The following is a 22001-nucleotide window of genomic DNA, read 5'->3' as shown; positions in this document are numbered from 1 at the left end:
TCATCTGAATACCTGGCTGGCCTTTTGCCCTTGACAATGAAATCCCATTCTTCTCTTTTCCTTCAGTTTACAAATCTCAGCTACCCTTTGAGGTCTCATTTCTGTCTTTCTTTTTTTTTTTAATATTTATTTATTTTGAGAGAGAGAGAGAGAGAGAGAGAGAGAGAGAGAGAGAGAGAGAACCAGTGGAGGAAGGGCAGAGAGAGAGAGGGAGAGAGAGAATCCCAAGCAGGTTCCATTCTGTGAGCGCAGGCCTGATGCAGGGCTCCATCTCAAGAACCATGAGATCATGATCTGAGCGGAGATCAAGAGTTGGATGCTTAACTGACTGAGCCTCCCGAGTGCCCCAGAGGTCTCATTTATTTCCATTTGAAGATTTAATTCTTACTCTGTATACTTTCACAGCTGCATTAAGTAGTACAGAGCTTAGCACTTAATTTTTCTTTCATTTCTTTATAATACATCAATTATGTCTCCCCAGATGAATTATATTCCTTCTGAAAGTAGGAACTCCACTTTATTCTTTTCTTTGCCTTGCATTTCCCAACCTCCGGCTCACTCTGGTATGCTTTGGAACACCCTGCACCCTCATTCTGGGTCAGGGGCTACCTCAAGTGATCACTGTTAATGCTTCTATCTTCAGTCCAAGTGGGATTCTGAACTCCAGGCCTTTACTTCTAATTTTATAATGCCTGAAGACACCTTAAGCCCAATGGTTTGTTAATTTCAATTTACAAACTCTCAATGGGACAATCTCTCCCTATTACCTTTCCCTAAACCCTGTTCCCCCTGCTCCCCCTTTCTTCCTTCCTTCCTTCCTTCCTTCCTTCCTTCCTTCCTTCCTTCCTTCCTTCTCTCCCAATCCTGGTCAGGTGTCCTACTATGCATTCAGTTATCCAAGTTAGAATGCCAGCCAGTACTTTTTACCTTCCTATCTCCCTACCTTTCTCTTTCCCAACATGAGAACACGAAGAAATACCTTTATGTTACCTTGCTGTCTCTCACTGCCTGCTATGCTGTCCTTCTGAGCACCACCCTGGTCCATGGCCTCGTGAACTTGAGGACATGAAAGTGAAGATGGAGATGGTAGGCTTCTAGCTTATTCTCTTGCTTCTGGTTTCACTTCCTGAGATCAGCCTCCCTATTGGTATCAGAATCATCATTCTAAAATACAAATCTGATCTTGTCATTTCTATTAAAACATCTTTAATGGCTCAAGAGTGCCCTAAACTCCTCCAGCAGGCAGTGTCTTTTACGACATTGCCTCGACCAGCACTATCAGTTGAGCCATCTCGTCCCTCTGTTACTGTCCACATGACACCACATTCTATGAAAGGCTGAATGCATCACATCACTGGGTATTGCTGAGCCATTTCCCTTCACTTAAATGCTTAATGTTACTGTTCTGCCCGGGAAATGACCATGTATCCTTCAAACTCGGTTCTGATGGCTTCCATGACTTGCCCTGGGAGGAGTAAAGTTTTCTGTAATACTTTGTGCAGATCTAGGAGAGCACTCATCACGTGGCTCACTATTCACATCTCTTTCTCCTTAATTGGACTGTGACTACTCCAAAAACAGATACTATGCTCCCCACTACAATGATAGGTACTCAATAAAGGCATTTGCTCGGTTACTTGGATGTTTACTTCTGTAACTGTCATGAAAGGAAAAGACTGCTCCACAAACTTAAGCACGTGTTTGGGTGGAGGAGTACCATTTATTGCACACTTAATATAAATGCTCTGTGTATGTGTATGTTTATGTATATATATATTTAATTCTTACAACAACTCTCTGATATAATTGCCATTATGCCCACTTTCCCAATGAGAAATCTGAGTTCTAGAGAAATCAAGGATTTGCCCAGGTTAGGTCTTATTTTTAGCCCAGAGGCTGCCATATTCTTCCATCCCACTGGACCAGAATGGGTCCATGAGATATTATTTCTTCATCCAACTTGGGAAACTGTAGATGAAGCCAACATAAACAACTGTCTTCCCTGTGCTAGCTCTCAAAACTTTTAATACATTCATGTGATTCTCCAAGTTTGACTATACCTCATAGCACTTTCCAGATCCGTTTGGCCTCAGAACCCATTTATACGTCTCTCTGCGGAACATACTTTGGGAGATACAGTATTATACCAAAAGCTGTCTTTAAAAAAATTTTAGCTTTCATAAATGTTTGGTGGACCACTCCCCTTTCTCAACTCGATTTGAAGAGAGAATGTGTATCCCGACCCAAGTATTCATTCTGTTACATTGAGATCGGGCAGAAGTGGTTGGCATATCAATTCTCAGAATCCCAGGGACCTCACCAGCTGTTCTATGGCTCTGTTTGCCTCAGCAGAGAGGAGAGGGACAAAAATGTATGCTTGATGCTCCTATTTATTTCGACCCATGCCCAGGCTCACAGGCTATCCATCACACAAAGCATGTGCAAGAGAAGAAGAAACTTGGATTGAGCTGCCTGAGCTCTGATCTTCTGGTCAGCCTGTCCCTGGTGGGTCTCCCGCTCTGGTGGTATTTGGTTGGAGCTGGGTGGGGGGGCGGGGAGTGCCAGTGAGTGCTATCGAGGCGCCTGCACCTTTTGCACTGCACAGGACAAGTTTATTTATTTTTGTCTCCAGCTGAGAGCAGCAACATGGCATTCCCTGATCCCCCTGGTAATTTCCCAGGCTCAATGATTCCTGTTTCTCTTGACCTGCTTCACAGCTGGTGGCATTGCTGCTGACCTGGATTTGCTCTTCTTAGCTCAGATGACATAGCAGCTCAGAAGTTGCATGTATTTGACAACACAAAGACTCCATCCCTTTAAACAAGACACACACACACACACACACACACACACACACACACACACAAAATGCAGCTCTGAAGTCACAGAGGCCTTGGTTCTAGTCCTGGCTTGAGAACACTAAATCCCGGCTCTGCCACTTGCTAGTTTGGACAAGTTACTAACCACACAGCTTCACTTTTCTGTATCTGCATGATGATGATATTACCCACCTCACAGGGCTCTTGAGAGGATTAAATAGCTCAGTGCCTGGAATATAGCAACAGTCATATACTGTTTGCTGTGTTTATATTACTAGTATGTTTCAATTTTGTCTTTTATTGTTTTACATATTAGTATTTACTTTCTTTTGCTTTCTCATAAATGATCAAGGCCTCATGGACTTATTTTAATCTAAGGAGACGTTAAGGAGAATAATCTATTGATTCTTTCTACAAAGGGTTTGTAATTATCTGGGGAAATTAATCATAAACATAAGAAAAGGTTACCAGTGACACATTATATGCAGTATTTTAATTATTAAAAAAATAAAAAATAAAAAACATTCTTCATAAAGAAACTGAGTGTTAAATAAATCCATTAGCACCCAAGTTTAAAAAAGTCTATATGATGAGTAAGTGTAACTGATAAGATTTGAAAAAAATATTTGGAGTGTGTGTATTATCAAGAGTATACTCTAAGCTAATGGATCTCAAATTTTCTGATCTCAGGAACATTTTACATTCATAAAAATTATTGAAGTCTCCTCAAGAGCCTTTTCTTCAGTGAGCCATACCTATCAATATTTACCATATTAAAAATTAAAACAAGGAGACTTAAAAATATTTTATTGATCCTTATCAAAAATAAAAATAAACTATTGCATGCTAAGATAAATGACAATTTTTTTTAATGTTTATTTTTGAGAGAGACAGACAGAGCATGAGTGGGGGAGGGGCAGAGAGAGAGGAGACACAGAAGCAGAAGCAGGTTCCAGGCTCTGAGCTGTCAGCACAGAACCCAACGTGAGGCTCGAACTCCCAAACCGCAAATTCATGAATTGAGCCAAAGTTGGATGCTTAACCAAATGAGCCACCCAGACGCCCCGTAAATAACAATTTTTAATGGAAAATAAATTATTTTCTGAAACAAAAAGAGTGAGAAAAGTAGCATTGCTTTGTATATTTATGTATTGTAGTAAAAAACACATGAAACCTACCCCTAAACATATTTTTGAGTGTATAGTACAGTATTGTTAACTATGAGTAAAATGTACAGCAGATCTGTAGAAATTTTTGTGTGGCATAAATGACATTTTATACCCATTGAATAGCAGAAACTCTCCCATTTCCTACCCCCTGTCCTGTGGCAACCACCATTCTTTCTAGCTCAATGCGTTTGATTACTTTAGATACCTCCTATAAGTAGAATTAAGTAGTGTCTGTCCTGTGGCTGGCTTATTTCACTTAGCAAAATGTTATCAAAAATTAATCATGTTGGGGCGCCTGGGTGGCGCAGTCGGTTAAGCGTCCGACTTCAGCCAGGTCACGATCTCGCGGTCCGTGAGTTCGAGCCCCGCGTCGGGCTCTGGGCTGATGGCTCAGAGCCTGGAGCCTGTTTCCGATTCTGTGTCTCCCTCTCTCTCTGCCCCTCCCCCGTTCATGCTCTGTCTCTCTCTGTCCCAAAAAGATAAATAAACGTTGAAAAAAAAATAAAAAAAAAAATTAATCATGTTGTAGCATATGACAGGATTTCCTTTTTAATTGCTGAACGATATCCCATTGTATGTGAAGATTGTTTTCTTCATTCATTCATGTGCCAGTAGACATTTAGTTTATTTTGACTGCTTAGCTATCGTGAATAATGCTCTCATAAACATGGGAATGCAAATATCTTTTTAAAATCCCGTTTTCAGTTCTTTTGGATATATACAAGAGGCGGGATTGCTGAATCATGTGGTAGTTGTGTTTTTATATATATTTTTTGAGAAACCTCCATACTATTTTCCATAGTGGCTGCACCATTTTACATTCCCACCAACAATTATTTTAGATGATGGCTACCCTAATATGTGTGAAGTGAGATCTCATTGTGGTTTTAAATTGCGTTTGCCTGATGAATAGTGATATTGAGCATCTTTTCATTTATCCGCTAGCCATTTATAACTCTTCTTGGGAGAAATGTCTGTCTAAGCCATTGGCACTTTTTTAAAACCTTGAGTTATTATTATTTTTCATAGTGAGTTGTAGGAATTCCTATATATTTTGGATATTAATCTCTTATATATATAATTTGAAATATTTTCTCCCATTTGATAAGCTTCCTTTTCATTTTGTTAATTTTTTCCCTTTGCCATGCAGAAGCTTTGTAGTTTGATGTAATCCGACTTGTCTATTTTTGCTTTTATTGCCTATTCTTTTGGTGTCATTAAGAAATCATTGCCAAAACCAGGGTCATGAATCTTTTTCCCTATGCTTTTTTTCCTACAAGTTTACAGTTTCTGGTATTACATTTAGGTATTATTCGATCCATTTTGGGTTAATATTTGTGAGTACTGTGAATTAGGCTCCCACTTTCATTCTTTTGCATGTGGGCATCCACTTTTCCCAACACCATTTATTGAAGAAGCTGTCCTTTGCTCCGTGTGTATTCTTGGCACTCATGTTGAAGATTAGCTGACTGTGCCTGCATGGGTTTATTTCTGGGCTCTCTGTTCTGTTCCATTGATCTGTACATCTGTCTTTATGCCAGTATCATATAGTTTCTATTATTGTAGCTTGAAATCAAAGAGTATGAGGCCTTCAGTTTTATTTTTCTTCTAAAAGATTGTTTTATTTATTCAGAGTCCTTTGTGGTTCCACATGAATTTTTTCTAATTTTGTAAAAAATTGCCATTGAGATTTTTTTAGGGGTTACTTTGAATCTGTAGATTACTTTGATAGTATGGGCATTTTAACAATATTAAGCTTTCAGTTTCATGAACACAGGGTGTCTTTCCATTTATGTCTTCTTTCTTTCAGCAGTGTGTAGTTTTCATTGTACGAGTCTTTTGCCTTCTTAGTTATGTTTATTGCTAAGTATTTTATTCCTTTTGATGCTATTATAAATGGGTTTGTTTTCCTAATTTCCCTTTTGGATTGGTCATTGTCAGTGTATGGAAATATAGTTTACTCTTGTGTGTTGCTTATATATCTTGCATCTTTGCTGAATTCATTTATTGGTTGCAACAGTTTTTGTGAGGAAACTTTAGTGTTTTCTGCATATAAGATTGTGTCATCTGTGAACAGTACTTCTTCCTTTCTGATTTGGGTGCTTTTTATTTCTTTTTCTTGCCTAATTGCTCGGACCAGAGCTTGCAGTACTATGTTGAATAGAAGTAGTGGGAGTTGGGCATCCATGCCTTGTTCTTGACCTCAGAGGAAAGGCTGTCAGTACAGTGTTAGCTGTGGGCTTGTTGTATATGGCCTTTATTGTATTGAAGTAATTTCTTTCTGTTCCTAGTTTGAGTGTTTTTGTCATAACAGGGTGTTGAATTTTGTCAGTTGCTTTTTGTGTATCTATTGAGATGATCATGTGATTTTTATCCTTCATTCCGGTAATGGAGTGTTTCACATCAATTGATTTTTGTGTGTTTAGTCATCCGTGCATTACGGGGATAAATCCCATTGGTCATGGTGTCTGATCCTGTTGATATCTGTTGATTTCAGTTTGCTAGAATTTTGTTGAGTTCTTTTGCATCTATATTCATCAGAGATATTGGCCAGTTGTCTTCTTTTGGGGTAGTATCTTTTTCTGGCTTTGGTATCAGGATAATGCCATTCTCATTAAATGTGTTTGGAGCTATTTCCTCCTCTTCAGATTTCTGGAAAAGTTTGAGAATGATTGGTATTAATTCTTCTTTAAATATTTGGCGGAATTCACCAATGAAGCCATCTGATCTTGAACTTGTCTTTCTGAGGAAGTTTTTGATAAGTCATTCAGCCTCCTTACTAGTTATAGGTCTGTTCAGTTCTGTTTCTTCATGATTCAGTCATGGTCGGTTCAATTTCTAGGAAGGCTTCTCAAGACTTTCCTGTGGATGTATCTTCTCTGGACTTGTGCATGTAGATTTTTAATTAGATGGGTTTGCTGGTTTAGAGCTCATAATCTCTTGTTTTTCTGTGGTGTTTTTCTGCTATACTGAGGCTGCTCTGAATCAGCAGCACACCGCCCAGCTCTTTTACCTTCTCAGTGGCCCCCATTAAGAACACACTGGGTCCCAGCAGTGACAGGAGACGACTGAGACAGAAGCCAGTCCCTTAGGTAAGCTCTCCTGCTCCCACCCCATGAAAACCCAGAATGTTGAAGATACAATCCACTCCTCTCTTTCCCTCTCCAGGGAAAGTCCAGGAACTGGGAGTTCCCAACCATGATACTATACCAGTGGGAGGGATGGGGGTGAGAGGGCACCACACATTTTCCTGTTGGCTTCATTGTGGCTGATTTTATGCCACCTGGGGTGCAGGAGCTTCTTAACTGTTTTCTGGATTTCTCACAAAGGATGTTGATCTGTGCTTATTTCTGAATCAGTATCTCTGTGGGAGGAAGGAGAGTCTAGGGCTTCCTATTCCACCATCTTGCTAACCTGCCAGGACATTACTTTATGTTTTTGCCAATCTCTTTAATGTCTGCCGTAGCAGAAGATAGCTAGATTCATATATCTGCACCTATAATCAATCCCTTACGTTGGTGTGGTGGGAGTATGTGAGGGAAACTAACTTCATACAAATATGTGGCTGGAAAAAGAAGGATTGTGTTTGTAGCAAAATCAGATAATTTTAGATTTCTTAAATTCTTATACCCTAACTCAACAGTTAATAGTTCTTAAAGATTACTGACAATGTGGGATCTGAAATTATAGGACATTTTGTACTGTGTGACATTCTACCTTGAAAGAGCCTTCTACTGGTACATCATTTCATAGCCTCATGCATTGGTCATTTGGAAAATATTGTTTCATTGAGTTAAGCAGATCTTCTAAATAAATGGTGGCTCATGATTATACAATATCAATAAAATTATTTTATCGATCTGATCACCATTTACATTGGAAATGTCTTATGTTACCAAATACTAGTTTTCCAAAATCCCAATTCTCACTTGGTTGCTTTAACTTGATCAGTAGTAACGGTTGATAATCAACATACTGTCAGCTGTTTTCCCTGAAATGACAAATATACCTCATTCTTTTTTGACAAGGTATCTACCAAATATCGTAGTTTGAAAACCTTTTTCTTTCCATCAGCCACTCTGTCAAGTAAAAATAGTGTCCCACGAAAAAGTAGCTAGTTCAGTTTGTAACTCAAAACAACTGCACAAGAACTTTTTTTTTAAACTAAAACAGTTGACAATTTTATCTTCACATTTCACACAACAAATGAAAATTGCTTTTGTTTTGTTTTGTTTTGTTTTTGTTTTTGTCCCACTACTTCCCTACAAAACCTATTCTCTGTTTGATAGGAAGGGGGACAAATTTTCCTTGTCATGCTGTTAGAAAACATCCAGAGTCACAGCACCATGATCTCCTGGTAAAGAACAAGTAATGTAAACTGAATATAAAGAGGGCCCCCTCTCTTCTTATCTGTCTGGTCAAGTCATTCCTGGCTGAGTGGGCACCATCATGGGACGGGCGGGAGGTCTCATCATGGGGGTGCCGAGGCATCATTGGCACATGGCCTCCCACAAGAGGCCTCATTCCAGAAGCAGGTCCCACTGGCATCATCCCAGGAGGAGGAGGGCCCATTGTTGGCATCATGGGAGGGCCCCCATAATGGGTGCTAGCATCATACCAGGGCAAGGAGGACCCGCAAGATGTGGGAGGTGGGATCGTGGCCCCTCCAGGAGGAGAAGCAGAGAATAGAGTAGGAGGCATCTTTTCATGTTGAAATGCCATGCTTGTTTTGTCAGTCAAGCTCTGAGCCTGCTCTTCTATCCGTTTCTGATAATAGTCTTTTACATTCTTTGTGTTTCCTACCGCTTTACTGTGTCTTTCTCACAGACGGAGAGTCATGAGTAAGGTATGTGTTATAGTAAAACTTAGGCGTGTTGCTCTACAGGCACTGGCCACTCCGTCCCTGCACAAGTATTTTTAAGGCAATAATTGACACTTCGGTATACATCAGAAGAGTTGCGTATGCGTGTGTGTGTGTGTGTGTGTGTGTGTGTGTACTTCTCATTTCATTACATAGAATATTTTAAAGATGCGTGCTCAGGAGTTGATATTTGATAAAATTAACGATTTTTACTACTACATCAAGGACATCCCTAAATGGAAATGTCCCCCAGCGAAAGGACATAGCAGTGAAGAATATTATTAATATTAATACAAATGAATTTTACTGCCTTGATTTGCAGCGACCAGTTTTATCAGACATTGCTTTTACAGTATCAATGCAAACCTCATAGAATCTCTAAAAGGTTCTCGCAGACCACACTTTGAGAGCTGCTCGTTTGAGCTACTATAACAAATATACCCAAGATTACAGGGGAACAAACAAGACAAAAGGGTATTCATTCTTCTAACTGTTTAGAGCAATGGTTTTCATCGAGGGGCAAACTTGACCCAAGTATTGACAACATCTGGGGAAATTTTTGGTTGCCACAACTAGGGAAAAGGGGAGTCACTGGTATGCAGGAACTCAACTAAACTTTCTGTAGTGCCTGGAATACTGTCTCATAACAAATTATTATTCAGCTCAAAGACAGTAGTTCCAAAGTCCAGCAACTCTGGTCTAAAGAGAGGAGGGCAGGCCTGGAAGATAGTTATATGCTCTACAAGGTTATATAAGGGCAAAGGTTTCTTCTATCTAATGGTTCTGTTATTCCCCAAGGAGTTTTCCTCATTACCAATCAGACCTGGCTGACCGGAACAACATCTGCTTTCTGCAAGGGGCAAAGATAAGAAGCTGAGGACAAGCAATTGGCTCTTAAGAAAATGATGGGAAAATTGCCCACATTCTTACAATGCCATTGGCAAGGACTTGGCCAAATGGCCAGGCTGAGACTGTCATGGAGGAGAGGTTTCCACTTAAAAGGGAGGTGCAGAGGGGCGCCTGGGTGGCGCAGTCGGTTAAGCGTCCGACTTCAGCCAGGTCACGATCTCGCGGTCCGGGAGTTCGAGCCCCGCGTCAGGCTCTGGGCTGATGGCTCGGAGCCTGGAGCCTGTTTCCGATTCTGTGTCTCCCTCTCTCTCTGCCCCTCCCCCGTTCATGCTCTGTCTCTCTCTGCCCCAAAAATAAATAAAAACGTTGAAAAAAAATTTAAAAAAAAAATAAAAGGGAGGTGCAGAGACTGGTTGCTGGGGAAAATTAGCAATAGCCATCATGATAGGGAAATGCTTTAAAACATTTGAAAGGATTCTAAGAGAATCCAGTGGCCTTAATCACAGAACAATTTAAAGTTCCTGTGTATATATAATAGGAATGGATTTTTAACATATAGAAAACTGAACATAATCCTTGCAGTGTTTTGTAAACATTGAATTTATGAAAATATATTTTGTCATTCTCTTCTGGAGTCAAATTCATTCGTTGGGGACCTAATCAATTGACTTGCCCATAGGAAGAATGTGTTCTTTGGGAGGTCACCAGCTCCAACCAAATGTAAATAAACTGATATCTGACTTGTTTATGGAACTTATCTTCGGGCTTCATTAAAACCCTGCGTTTCTAACTAGAGAAAGGAAAGGGAGACATTGACTTACTGTCAAAACCAACAAGGTCTGGATGAAGGCCCCTTGAAAGTCTCATTCCTGTGAGCTGGTAAACATTTATAGCTAATTTGAAATGAGATGCTTAATTACATAATTTCATTCCAATTAAGCTGCTAATTAATTGACAGGGCATCTTTGAGTGCTTTACACAGTACAAGTAAAAGGCAGCAGCGTCTTGAGCCTATTACCTGTGACCCTTTGGGAGAGATCAGTAAATAACTATTTAAGAGGTTGGAAACAGAGTTTGTTAAAAATGAAAATAAGAGCCCAGCCCAGGGAGATCCAGGCCCAAGACCACCTCTGGCTTAGGGTCTTTCAGCTCTCTCCCATCAGACCTCCCCACTTTTTTTTTGAGAGAGAGAGAGAGAGAGAGTAATGAAAAGAAAAAAAAAAAAACACCTCTAAATAAGTATTTATTCTGTGCCCAGCCTTGTGCTAGGAAGTTATACAAGTGATATAAGACATTAAAACGTCCGTCCACTTGCTGTTTTAAGAAATAGGTTGTTTGGGAAGGAGGTAATTAGCTTTACCTTTCTTAACCTCTAATTTACCTTTTCTCTTTCCTGTCTTTCTGCTTCAGCCTCCTAAAACCTCGTCCTGCAGACAGATCAGCCATGTCCAGTTCATCTCTGCAGCTGGAATTAAGTGTTTTAACAGAAAAAAGAGAATTCTAGATTGAAATCAGTTTTTTGAAATAAAAGGCATTATTTTACCACTTGCATTCTCCAGCCTTTTGGACTGGAAAGCTATAATGTAGGAATAAACATGTATTCTTACCCATAGCCATGATATACTTGTTCCTTCACTTGCCTGCACTGACGAAGATATTACTGGAATGTGTCTTTTTCATCAGTTAATACAGAAGCAGAAACCTGTGGGGCAGGCATGGTGGCTGTCTAGCTGCTAAATGTTAGTGTTGGCTCAAGGATCTTTCAGAATCATTTCAGCAGATGCTCAAAGGCTGCGTTATCACATCTTTCCATCTTATAATTGGTTTTATTTTAATAAAGAGTAAAATCAGGTCAAGTGCAGATTTGTCTCCCAACCCAAAGAGTTTCATATGCTTTTCACTCTGTATTTTCACCCAATCTGTAACTGGCAGCATGTCTTTATTTTTTAAGTATTTGAAAAGGTGAATTTCTTCTCAGATACATCAGTTCCTCTGCATATCTTTAGTTCCCTGTCACTGGATAGCAGCAGCAATTTCGTCACATCGTGTCTAAATGTCTATGTGGGCATGAAATTGTTAGGAATCACCTTAGTGAATAACTGACTCAAGAATTCATTGCTTCAAAACAAGATAATTTCTTTAGCAGAAGCATACAGGACCCCAAAGAGATGTAACTCACACACTTATTAAAGACAGATAGTATCTCACTCCTCTCTCCCTCCTGTCCCCACAAACCTCCTTTAAATCCTCACCAATAAAGAGGCACGCAGTGGGAACCAGACAAGAAGCATCTTTGCTGTCCTTATCTAAGTGATGGTTAACCTCTCCTTCAGTCATAACTAGTGCTGGAATCATCTTGAAAAGCTCTTTCCCATGGGAAGTGAGGCGGCCATGAGCGTCCTGGCATTATATTTCCAGTCCTGGCCACTGAACATCCTGGCATTATATTTCTAGTCCTGGCCACTGACAAGGAAGTTAGGCTGTGATACTGAGGTCCACTTCCCCTGGTGCCTCAGAATTTTAACCTGAACCCAACAAACCTGCATGGTGTGTGCTCACATGTTTATTATATATCGCAAGTGGAGTGCAGAGTGGACATGTGGGCATGTGATAAGCAGATATCAGGTTGTGGTCATAATTAAACCCTTTCAACTGTATGGGTACTGAAAGGAATACTTAATCAGAAATCAGAGGGGTGACCCATATTTGGATAAACAATTATGGGCTCATGCAATCATATTATACATATTATCTATCTATCTATACCTATTACAGACTTTCTGGACATTCAAGTCCCTCTTCCAGGAAACTCCAAGACTTTGGAACACTGGACTTCTGGCCTCGTGAACCTGTTGTTTCTTCACATGGTGGACTCCTTTGTAACATGGGCAATCCCAGTGATGAGGACATATGAGGAAAAGAGTAACCATTCTGTCAAGCCCTGGTTTGTCCTGATCTTCAGATCATCATAAAGATTTTTCCTGATCTTATTTCCATTAGATCAGAACCCAGCCTAGACTCTCATCCAACAAGTAGACTCAGAGACCTTTTGGTAGGTGCTTACTGTAATTCAGTTTCTTTTTTTAATGTTTATTAATATATTTTGAGAGAGAGAGAGCACGCGTGTGTCCGTACATGTTCATGTGAGTGCAAGAGGAGCAGAGAAAGAGGGAGAGAGAGAATCCCAAGCAGGCTCCATGCTGTCAGTGCAGAGTTTAATGTGGGGCTCGATCTCAGGAACCCTGAGATCATGACCTGACCCAATATCAAGAGTCGTATGCTTAGCTAAGCCACCCACGTGCTCCCAGTTTATTTTCATAGATTTAATTTTACTTCTCAATGAATAATATAAATTAACAAATAAAAACAAATTCAGAATGTGGATTTTTTTTAGATCCCAGGTGTTAAGAATTCCTTGGTGTGCCTATGATGGACCTATAAACCATATATGAACTTTCATGTTACCAAGGTGATCAGTAGAGATAGTGAAATGAACAAAAAATTGGCTTAACATTCTTAGGTTCTTATTTGCTCTCTTCTTGAGGTGAAACACTTTTAAATTTTTTTTTTTCAACGTTTATTTATTTTTGGGACAGAGAGAGACAGAGCATGAACGGGGGAAGGGCAGAGAGAGAGGGAGACACAGAATCGGAAACAGGCTCCAGGCTCTGAGCCATCAGCCCAGAGCCCGACGCGGGGCTCGAACTCCCGGACCGCGAGATCGTGACCTGGCTGAAGTCGGACGCTTAACCGACTGTGCCACCCAGGCGCCCCGAGGTGAAACACTTTTAATTGGCTTCTTATGTGCCATTGAGGCATTCTCACCTCTGGATGCTTACATCATGGATATGGAAACTTTATTTATGGTATTTATTAATTTTTAATGGTTATTTTAAATTTCTTGAAACACATTTCAAGATACTTCCAAAATTCATGTTTTGCTATTAATCATCTATGTCCTGAAACTCTATTGCTAAATGAAATTTCTTAGTATTTGTTTGAGGACAGAGGAGTTAGATTTAGAGTAGGAAGGATAAAACCCAGGATTCTTTATCATCCTTTTCAAACTAGGAACTGTGGTGCTGGATTTTTCTATGGGCTAGAGGGAGGCCTGTTTCCTTGCTGGTTCTCTTACATGCTTGATAGCATTATTATTGAGGTTTACTGGATCCCTGTGGAAGCCCATTGTGAAGGTGGCTGAGTGAGTGTTTTAACTCTAGCACATGCCCCAGTTTATTAAAAGGATCATATTCTGTCATTGGCTCCCCTTTACTTAGATGGCATTCCTGAATGTACATTTTCAGAAATTATTTCGAAGATTGAACATCATAAAAAAAGCTATTTTAGGATATTATGTTCGATTTCCAAAAGCAGTGGAATAATCAAGTGAACTAGTTATTTCCATAATGAAATGGCAAATTTTGGAAATGACTAAATTTTACATAAATATAATAGTTTTGAATGGCCTTGTTCATGGGAAAATAAGAAATTATCTCAAAATGCTAATTAGTGTTGAGACTTCCTCTGACCTTTTATAATTTGTCTTTGTCTACGGTTTCTTTAATAAATGTGTGTATTTTATTTTATTTTTAAAAATTCAACTAAGACTATTCCCAAAGGGGGAAGCAATGTAGCATGCATTTCAGAGCAAGTGCTTTGGAATGCATGCCATTGCAGGCTGGGTTCCCCCAGACAAAACCCCTTTGCCCAATAAGGCGGTGGGGGGGGGGTGGGTAAGAATACCTACCTCATGATGTTGCTGAGAGGGTCGCATTCAAACATACTCAGAGACCTTAGTACTTTTGTCTCTAAAATAATATTAAGTATCACTTTCATATTATCATTAATAAATGTATTGCTTTCCAAGATGAAGAATTAAAAAAACCCCAAATTTGGAACATCCGCGTAAGATTAATAGAAAACATTTTTACTATTACGGTTATAACCACCAGTTTTTATCTAAAATAGGTGATTAACGCTCTTTCTTTTAAACATTTGGTGAAACTTAAGGTATTTTCCTGTATGCAAAGTTGATAATAGTTTTATTTTCTTTTTTAATCATCCAAAGTAGCCAAATTTCTTTGGAATACAGATAAAGAGATATTATTCTTGCTCCCATATGTGTACAGATATCACTTATTCATTTTTTCCCTGAAATTAAAGAAATGGAAAGTTGGGAGTCACTGGTTTCACTCTTCATTGACAAGTTTTCCACTTACTGTGTAGGACCTTGAACAAATCCTACCTCTCTGTGCTGCTGGACCAGTAAGGGAGCTTTCAGTTGCTAAGTAGATTAAAAAACCCTGCAAATGCCTTCAACAATAGCACATCAGATGCAGAATAGGTCCAGAGTTGCTCTATTCAGTGGCTCACCAACAGTATCTAAGATCTCTCCAACCATCTGTCCTGCCATCCTCAGTATCTCAGCTTTGTTCTTGTTTCCCCATCATGCACACATGTTGGCCCTACAGGACCAGGCATTACACACAGATATGACAAACTCTCATAGAGGGACAATGAAAATGTCATTTCTGTTGTATCCTTCATAACACTGAGAAACTCTTTCCCACGAATCCTCACCCCCAGGATTTCCCAGACATGACATTGGTTATAAGTGGGTCACTTGTCACCCCAGCCAGTGACTGGCAAGTGTAGTGCCATTGCTGTAGTTGGCTAAAGCAGAATGAGACCCTCTGATTGGTTAGACTGATCTGGATTTGCCTCTGAACTAGAGACAGTGGGCTCTTCCCTAAAGGTTGGATATATGGATAAAATTTTGTTCAAGAGTAAATGGACTTAGGTAACAGTGCACAGTATCTACTAAAGCCTTGGGAAATACCAATTCTATCCAAGTCACAGTAATTTTTTTTATTTGAATTAATGAAATAATGGCAGTACTTATAACAGGCCCATGGCTCTCAAATAAACAACAACGCTTTGGGGATGAGTTTAAGGCTTAGCCAATTATGTTTAAGTATAACCCTAGGCTCTCCTTCACCTGTGTTCCCACTGTTCAGCTAGGGCTCATAGGGCTCATCACTCACTCATTGCCATAGCTCTTACATTGTTGTCTACACTGATGTCCATGATAATCACATTCCAACTCCATGTGATGGTGAAAGGCACAAACTACATGACTTCTAATCCCCTTCCTTCTTTAAATTCTTTAAAATTTCCAGGAGCCATTAATGAGGTAGGGAAAAACACACTATCAAATATCTACACCAGCAAGATTCATTTGATGAAGAGACTCCACAAAAGGCAAGTTTATTCATGTTGTAAAACTACCATGGCTTCCTTCTTCCTGCACATGTACAAGGAGAACTCAAAAGGCTTCTGGGTTAGCGTGAATGCTTTCTTACCAAACACTCTTTTCCCCCCTTGTTCTGGCCAGTCTGGGGGAAATATGTTATGCAAATGTGATCCACCAAGAAGGATTGATTTGTTGAGGCCTCCACCAGTACCTATTTTCTGAGGCCCTAGGATTTGTTTCCTGGCTGCCTCTGGTCCTGTGGTTGAGGCTTATTGGCAATTCAGTCCTAACACAAGAGCACTTTCCCTTTTTTTTTCTTGGGCTTGATTTCCCATTGCATTTATCTGCTTCCGTCAATGCAAAATACTGAAAGGTTCAAATTGATTTTCCTTCTCGAAACATGAAAGGTCTGTTTTTCAAACTTCAGTATTTCCTAAGGAAATATCTCTGATCAATATGTGCAAGAATTAAAGAGAAACTCCAAACCCCCCCTTCTGATTGTCAGTAACTCAAAGCAACCTGTTTACCCACTTGGATCCTTCCCAGCAGAAAACGTTAACAATTGTAATTATCACCATTATGCAGTATGTTCAATTGTACAATCAATATAATTGCCAAATGGAAATTATACAATAAATATAATTGCTGCTTTACTCCTGTGCAGTATTTCACTGGCACTTCACATTTATTTTGTCCTTTAATTAGTAACAGGTGTAATTACAGGACTGTGTTCAGAGCTGAAGCTGAGTAATTGGCATGAGTGGGCACAGGGTTTGGCTATTGAGAGGGGGCCCGCATGACTCATTCTCTGCTGGGATTGCCTGAGGACACCACACGGCCCACTGAGCAGCCCAAAGTCATGCTGACCTGTGGACGCTTTTGGTATAAACTCTAGGTCAAGGATGCCCTGCAGCCCCTGAGACACGCTATTTTGCCACCCTTCTCTCTTGACTTCCAGCACCCCGTTGTACCTATTCTTTGTCTATCTAGATGAATGTATTCATTCATTCATTCAACAAGTATTTATTGAACACTGATTATGTGTCAGGTACTATTCTATGTGTAGGAGATATTCAGGCAAGAGAGCGGCACAAAGCTTACAATCTAGTGGATAAAAGCAGGGACTACACACACACACACACACACACACACACAAAACAAACCAAGAGATAAGAAATTTATAGTGATAAGGGCTAGGAAGATAGACTACTGTAACATAAGAATGTGTTTTGACTAGGTGGTCTTTCCCAGACATGACATTTGACTTGAGGTGTTAATGATGAGGCAGGATGTTTGGGCAGAGGTTGTGGCAACTGCAGAGACTCTCAAGAGGAACAAGCTTAGGAGAAGGTCCATAGTGTTCAGGGGGTGAGGAGGAAAGAGAAAAAAAGAGAGACAGAGACAGAGAAAATGTGAAGTGTACTGGAAGAAATCGATAGAAATGGTTTAAATCTTAGAGGGTCTTTAAATCATAATAAAGGATTTGATCTTCTAAGTGCAATGGGAATCTGGTGGAGAGTTGGTTGCAGTGTACTGGCACCCCTTGATTTACATCTACCATTCTACCTGCTGTTTAATAAGATACATTATAGAGGAGTAAGCATTGAAGGAGAGCAGATGGAGGAAACACCAGGTAGGAGTTGCTGGTTGCTCAGGCAAGAATGGTACCGCTGGAGGTGGAAAGACTATAGTGATTAAAAATATATGTCTTTTGAAAGGTAGAGTTGCCGTTGCCTGCTGATGGAGTTGGTGTGAATGATGAGACAAAAGACTGAAATCCTGAATGGCTCTAGGCTTTTGGCTTGGAACTAACTGAGACGGGGAAGTCTGGGGGAAACAAACACACCAGTTTTAAGAGTAGGACAACAAACGGGTTCCATTTAAAATGCCATTGGACATCCAGGTAGATAGTTGGATAAACACCCTGAAGGGAGTAGTCATTACTGTAGATCTAAATATGAAACTCAGTAGTATTGAGATGGAATTATTCATGGACCGGGATGCTGTAAACATCAGAGACAGAAGACAGAAGAGGTCCCAGGATTGAACTGTGAGCAGTTGCAACATTTAGAAGTTCCATAAATGAGGAAGAATAAGCCAAAAAAATTTCAGAAAGAGCTGCCAGTGAGGTACAAGGAAAACCAGGCAACTCTGATGCTACTCCATCCAAGAGAGGATAAGAATAGAGGGCTTAACTATGTGAGATACTGCTAACATGCTAAGATGAAAGCAAAAACGTGGTCTTTGGATTTGGCAATGTGGAGGCTGCCATTGACCTTGCCAGAACAATTTTAGTGGAATGACTAGGATGCAAGAATATGTGTGGGTTGAAGATAAAATGTGAGCTGAGGAAATGCAGCCAGCGTGCACACATGACTTTTGGGGAGTGCTATGACAAAGAGCAAGAAACCCAGCTGTAGGTGGAGGGGCCCCAGGGTCAAAGAAAGGCTGCTGGATATTTTTATATGTGGAAAAGGATGCAGAATGAGAAATGGATGCTACAAGGTGGGAGGTAAATTTCTATGTGAACAAAGTCCTTGAGTAGATGAGACATGAAATCCAGAATCTAAGTGAAGGGACTGCCTCCAACAGGAACAGAGGCTTGTGTTCCTTGTGATAAGAGGGAAAGCGAGAGTGTGGGCACAGATTCAGGAAGGTCAGTCCATGTGGTAGTGGGAGGACTGTCGCTGCCTCCCAGGAGTTCGTGATCTGAAGGAGAGAGACACATCGTGCACATCTCCCTGCATGAGTCAGAGAGAGGTCTGAATGCAGAGAAGTGAGTGCTGTGGGAGGGCAGCGGTGGGAGGAATTATCCTGTAAAGTTTGATAGAGGAGGTAGTGTTTGGCTTGACTCTTTAATAATACATGTAATTATATACTGTTATTTGACTAAGATACCAACAAATTTTAGGGCACTCTCTCTAGAAGACCCCCTGGTTAAGAGTTCTTTTATCAAGGAAGACCCAGGTTGATCTCTCATTCCCAGTGATACGATCACTAAGATCCTGAGACACTGCAGCCCCTCTCAGGTATCACCGCCTTCTCAGGTGCCCTGTTTTCTTTTGAAAACTTCTTCTCTCCTCAGTCTTTGGCCAAGTTTTAATTATCTTTCAACGCCAAGTTGAAGTGCTACTTCTTCCAGAAAGCCTTCCCAATTCATCGCCAGTCCCCTTATCAATTTAGGTCAGTTTCCTTCCTGTATGTAGGTGGGGCAGGGAGAAGGATTCCCATCTTGTGGATGTGTCAGGATGGGTGTGGTCCAATCCACGTGGTTGAAAGAGAGGGGCCCATGTAGGAACCACTCCAGAGCTCAGGTGAGAGAGAGCTTAGAGCTCCAGAGGGCTCAGTTGAAGGCTGCCAGAAAGGGACAGTGTTTGCAATCTTGGAAAAAAAGTTCTGTTTGTGTTTCCGTGTACAGGTGCAGTAGAGTCTAGCCGTGTACTTGACTTTGGTGAAAGACCATATTTCTGCTTATGATCAAATAAAAAGACAATTAAGCATCATCAGGAAAACCCTCAGTTTAGAGGTCAAAACCCACTTGATGGCCAAGTACAGCTCATTTTGGGTTGGACTCAAGGACTATCAGCACCACCTCCACAGCACAGGGATGGAGCTTTGTTATGAGTGTGGTCTCTGTTAGGAGTATGTACAGGGCAGCACATTTGTCCTCATTATATCTTGAAAATAGAGCCTTAAACCACTGAGAAAGGCTATAGCTCTTTACCTGAATATGGCGGCAGGATAATGCTTCCTCCTTGACTCTCCACGAGATGCACATGTCTTAATCCTCAGAACCTATGAATATGTCATGTTGCATAGCAAGAGGTAATGAGGTAATTAAAGTTGCTTGGTAATCCCTTGATACTGAATGGAGACATTTTCCTTGATTTTGCCTGGGACCATTGCAGTCACAAAGGTCCTTCGAACTGGAAGAGGGAAGCAAGAAAGTCTATGTCAGAGGGATACAACCTGAAAAGGACTTGACCAGCTGTTGTTGGCTTTGAAGATGGAAAGCAGCCATAACTAAGGAATGCAGGCTGCCTCTAGAAACTGAAAAAAGCAAGAAAAGGGATATGACCCTAGAGCCTCCAGAAGGGACACAGTTCTGCCGACACCTTGATTTTGGTTCAATGAGACCTGCCATGGATTTGTGACTTGCAGGATTATTAAGATAATAAATCTATGTGTTTTAAACCAGGTTTATGGTGACTTGTTATAGCAGCAATTGGAAATTAAGGCACACTGTGGTAAGCCTCTATGCCTGAATCTGAAAATGCATGGAAAACCCATGTAGAGTACCAGAGTATAAGTAGGTGACAAGGTGAAAAACCCAGGAGTCATATAGAAAATGTTTTGCATTATTATAATAGCACCCTTCCAAGTAAGCCAGTACTGAACACTTAGCAGTTTTAAAACATAAGGCCCCAGAGATGGTTTCCTCGGCTTGACAATGGGGATAGTAACAAATTCATATGTTGTGAAGGAGATGGGAATAAGATGATGTATTCAAAGCGATTTGGTGAACTCTCATTTTCCCCTCAAATCTCTGGGAGAATTTTGACCAACTTATGTAGTATTAGAATGCATACTGGCCCGAGAGACAGAAGACCTGGGTTCATGTCTCAGCTTCACCCTCTGTGAACTTCCGCAACCCATTTAGCCTTTTTGGAGGCTTGGTTATGTCATTGGTAAAATACAGATATTACGGCCTATTCATCTATGCTAAAAGATAATGATAAAAGCAGGTGTACTTTGTACATCATGAAACACTGCGCATGCAAAGAATTATCATTATTAGTAACAAATGTCACTGTGCCTTGGCCTTATTCTTGGTCGACATATGGTCAGATTCCTTCTGACCATTTAGAAGATCAAATGTTACTCTTTTCTAAATGAGCTACAGTGAGTGGGTGATAAGAGGGTGAAGAGCAGGTATGAATTTATCCATAGAATCAGAGGTCCTTTCTCCAGCCACTGGGTCCAGAAATCATTCCCTCTCTGGACTGAGTTGTCCAGGTTTTAAGACAACCCCAGCAGTTTTTAGTAGAAAGGTTCTTGAGAATCATTCTTCTGTATTTTGATTGATTTCTGGACAAGTTCATTCAGCTCTGTGACTCAGGGTTCCAAACCCAATTCCCTGAGCTGTACAGTAAATAGAAATAGACGTCAAAAGTTCCTGGGTGTCGGGGCGCCTGGGTGGCGCAGTCGGTTAAGCGTCCGACTTCAGCCAGGTCACGATCTCGCGGTCCGTGAGTTCGAGCCCCGCGTCGGGCTCTGGGCTGATGGCTCAGAGCCTGGAGCCTGTTTCCGATTCTGTGTCTCCCTCTCTCTCTGCCCCTCCCCCATTCATGCTCTGTCTCTCGCTGTCCCAAAAATAAATAAACGTTGAAAAAAAAAATTTAAAAAAAAAAAAAAAGTTCCTGGGTGTCAAAGAACGCATCTTACGCTAATGTAAGGAAATTCTGTCCATCTTGAAAGGGGGCCGTGAATCCAGAAGTAAAGATGGCAGTGGCCTACTTGACTTCACCAAACTTCAGGGAGGCAGAAACAATTTTGCCTTCACAATTTTGCACAGCAGCGATCACATAGTAAATGCTCAGTGAATGAGTGAATGTGTCTTTTTCTATTATATAAAGGAAATCTGCCCTTTTAAAAAAAAATATATGGGTCTTCTTCTTTTCAAGGAACTTGGTGAGTTCAGTGAGTCAACTTGGCTCTTTGAGTTTTCTTTTCTGTGATAAGAAGGCTCCAGAGTGCTTTCTGTGTGGAACTATGTGCCAGGCACACAGCCCTCCTACACAAGACCAAAAATTATTCTGCAAAGAAGGAAAATATGTAAAATTTGGTTTTATATATAAAGTGCTGGGAATAGTATACGGAACACAGTACCATGTATTTGCTGTTTTTATTATTCTCTATGATCTTGTGTGGGCTTATTCAAGTTCTGATTGATAATTTTACTATAAAGCCATGTTCTGAATACGTTCTTTTTTCCCCCAAAAAGCCATGTTCTTTTTTCCCCCAAAAGGTTATGCCATGCTTATAATCAG

The 22001-nt window shown here is 40.5% G+C and overlaps 1 protein-coding gene and 1 pseudogene across 3 annotated transcripts in view; one reads left to right on the top strand and one right to left on the bottom strand.

The window, feature by feature from the left end:
• Positions 1-22001, top strand: part of NRG3 (neuregulin 3) — a 1071332-nt gene that overhangs the window by 303687 nt on the left and 745644 nt on the right. The window lies entirely within an intron of this gene.
• Positions 8395-14480, bottom strand: LOC115527669 (annotated as a pseudogene).

The sequence above is a fragment of the Lynx canadensis genome, chromosome D2 (genome assembly GCF_007474595.2).
Source record: "Lynx canadensis isolate LIC74 chromosome D2, mLynCan4.pri.v2, whole genome shotgun sequence".
Lineage (NCBI taxonomy): Eukaryota > Metazoa > Chordata > Mammalia > Carnivora > Felidae > Lynx > Lynx canadensis.
Note: the sequence above shows the minus strand (reverse complement) of the source record. Positions and strands in the feature narration are given on the sequence as shown.